Source organism: Gadus chalcogrammus, chromosome 15 (genome assembly GCF_026213295.1).
Source record: "Gadus chalcogrammus isolate NIFS_2021 chromosome 15, NIFS_Gcha_1.0, whole genome shotgun sequence".
NCBI lineage: Eukaryota > Metazoa > Chordata > Actinopteri > Gadiformes > Gadidae > Gadus > Gadus chalcogrammus.
In genome coordinates, this window is record NC_079426.1 from 126,547 (window position 1) to 130,097 (window position 3,551).

Sequence of the window (3,551 nt, forward strand, 5' to 3'; positions counted from 1 at the left end):
CCATTTCTAACGGCAATAGAGCTAGATTCTAAAAATATCTAAAGCTGCCCAAAGCAAATACCTTTAACCCATAGTTGTGTTTTATCAAATTAAAAATGTCAGAGTTTCATTGACTACAAATTGAGCAGAAATATTTTGCATACAAATCTTTAAATAGTCTAACCACATTAAGAAAAATACATTTGTTAATTTTTTTTATTAGTGAAGCCACAAGTTTTGCACATTATCCAAACAGAATACCTGAAATGTTGATATTTTCAGCCCTTTCGGGTTAAAACAAGAGAAAAGGACAACCTAACAAGAGTGAAAAGTTTGGGTTAGGTGACCTATAGTTCAAAGATGTCCCTGGTCAGGTAGACTAAATAAAAGTGTATTCCCAATTGCTCCAGGACATTCGTGTAATTTACTTGTGAGCTCTCCCTCAAGCCTAGAGAGACATCAGTGTTGTAACAACATTTCATGGTTATTAATTTAGTTCATTATATTTAGCCGATTTGAATAGACTTTTCTAGCAGGTGAGGCTGTCAAAGAACCAAATATGGAGCATCTACAAAAAGTAAATTTGCAGCATGACCAAATTATACAAAAAGTATAGGAACTGTTCTAGCAGATATGTTTTAGAAGTCTCTTTTGATAGGCAGGGAATAATTGTCTTTGTCACCCTGTAGTCATGCCATCAAATCTGTTGGGCTAATTACCACTACTGATTAATCCAGTAGACTCACCAGTCAAGTCCCCATAGTTAGAAAATGGAAGAAACCCAGTTAGTCATGTTAATTATTCATTCTAACAAATTAAGACTAATACTTTCCACATATTGCGATCCAAGTTACTGGCTGCAGTCTTGGATTTTATAGTTCTATATGAATAGATTCAATTTACTAAACTATTAATCATGCTTCAGAAGAATTAACCTTTCTTGGATGGCAGATCTACCACAAGCCTCCATTGCCACAACCTCCAGATGGCTTACGACCTACGGCAACTCCTCGACTACTGCAAGCCAACAAATTGGCTCTTGCACACCAGACACGCATTTTGCTTTATTTGAGGTTTTCAAGCATCTTAAAATACCCAAATCATCGCTCCAATACACAATTCAGCTAATGGCCTACAAGGAAATGCTGAAGCTAGTGTTAGTGATGGTGATAGAAATGGACAAGCTTGCGTGTACAAATATGCAACTAGATTTGCAAGGTTCACAGCCCAGTTGCATAAGTGGTCGCAACCGTTGGATTGTAAGTGTGAGGGACCGGCGTGGTCGCCCCACGTATCTGGGATACAGCCAACTGGGAATTTCGAGTGCGGGCAAAAAATGGGGCGATGGACTGAGGTCTAAGAAAAAGTGACGTTTTAATATCTCCAAAACATTCACAAAAAATAGAGCAACGTTTCAAATGAAAAGGAAATGACTGCATCCGTCAGCAAACATACACTAAGAAAATATAACATAGCATAGCCTAACCTAACCATACGTCTCTCGTACTGGCCTCACGTCAAGCCAGCACCACCTTCCGCCCCAAACACCAAATGAGAAAGCCCTTAAATAGGGAAATGGCAATTGGACCAATCACGGCCGTACGGGCCAGACCATTAGTTGGGGGAACATTATTTACCTAAAGCTACCAATCCAACATAACTGAACAGAAAGTACATTGTGTGAATACTAAATAAACATGACACTAAATAAACAATCAAATACATTTATACCCACACCCTGTGCACAACCTATTTACAAAACAGCTGTTTCTATAAACCCCCCCCTGGGCTATTCCCTGATACTCTGATCCTAAGCTCCCTTAGCATACTGCCCCCTACCGGGACGGAAGACCAATCTCACACCAGCCCAATATAATATATACACACACAATATAATAATAATAATTTCTCTAATGTGAGACAGTGAGAAGGGGGAGGATTTCACCTTCTCACAGTAAGCAAGGGTAAAAAAAAAAAAAATTAAACTTCCCACAAACTAGTCAACATGGTCAATTGAAAGCCTGTACAGAACGACCCTGGAATAGTCAAATGCAGCTTTACAGCGGATGAATTAATCCAAATTGCATAAACATCCAATGGTAAACAGTATACAAATGCAATCAAGGTTGCACTCACACTAGGCCATCTGGCCGTGGCCGTCGCAACTGTGGCCTGGCCACGGTAGGCTCTTGTACATACGCCATCACGTCGCTAGCATCCAAACAATTCTACCAAACCTTAACCAACTAGTGAAAAATGGAACAAAACTTTAGCACACACCCAGTGACTAATCACCTTGTCCAGGGGTGTTCCAACGGGGTTTACCAGAGGGCCTTGTGGACTTAAAGTAAGCCACACATTTGACAGACAGCACGGAATGACGTTAAACTAAGCTGATCTACAGGTTACCAGTGCTGGTGCAATTACATGAGCATTTTGCACAATATTTGTACTCCAATGCTACGTAAAGCAGGCTTCTTCAGAAACCCGTAGCCTGCTACATTGAAGGGCAACTGCAACAAATCCTGACCAAGACCGAAAGATGGCTCTGGAAGCCACTACGGCCGACGCAGCGGATTACTGCGTGGACCGTGGTGGCTTCCAGATCAACCCTTCGGTGGACCATTCATACACATGTATTCCGAGGATGTTTTGAAGACACTGGAGTCCCATGGCACTAGATTCCTTTGAAGACTAAGTTGGTATGGGGGGGCCCAAAGGGGGCCCCCCCACATAGATCTTTTCAGTCATCTAACACCTGTTAAGAAAAACACACACACATCACAAGATACCAATCAGCAAAGCTAGGTTAACAATCAGCGGTGACATGCATGTCAAGGTGCAAAGAGCAGGGATACTCATGGCTTGCGTCTGAGGAGACAGCCCAAAAACGCCAACATTTAATAAAGGAAAATAACTTTTACTCACTGCGGTGGTCTGTTTCGAAGTGCCATGTTGGTAGCAATATTTGTCTGGGCTGTTCAGTCAAATGCCCACAAAAACAAACACGCAACAACGCATACTTTCAGTTTGTATAAAGTGACAATAGTGATCTACAATCTAGATCGAAAACTTTCAACCCTCACTAAACTCAACCTCGATTGACACAGGCTGATGCGAAAAGTAAACCAAACCCATTGTGTCCACCTTTTATAAAGGGGTGCGTGACAGGTGATCTCAATTAAGAGCTAATCAGAAAGAACACACTGATCGGCCATGAGTGAGACTATCAAAACGAGGACGAGGATTTAACGGAATTGTTACCATTCAAATTCAAATTTCTTTATTATTGGATAGGGTATGATATCAATGATTTGGGCTTTGAGTTGGCCTATATTTCTTAAATATATTTCTTACATTTTTTCACCCCTTCGCCTTTTGAATATGAAATCTATAATCTCAGCCTCTCTATAATTTGCCCAACTCATATTTTATTGTTCAAATAAAATCCCATCCTTATTTTGCCATTCATATTGAATCTTTACTGTCTTTCATTGTACAACACAATCATCTAATAATTATTAATAACGCTCTTCCATCTCCTTGGCTGCATTAAGACGAGGCTCGGGTCA

General features: G+C 40.5%; 1 long non-coding RNA gene across 1 annotated transcript; it reads right to left on the reverse strand.

Moving 5' to 3' along the window:
• Positions 1 to 642: 642 nt before the first annotated feature.
• Positions 643 to 3,284, reverse strand: LOC130404692 (uncharacterized). Its single transcript, XR_008904256.1, has 2 exons — positions 2,908 to 3,284; positions 643 to 2,737 (listed from the first exon to the last, which is right to left on the reverse strand). It is a non-coding gene; the product is annotated as an uncharacterized LOC130404692 (long non-coding RNA).
• Positions 3,285 to 3,551: the final 267 nt, after the last annotated feature.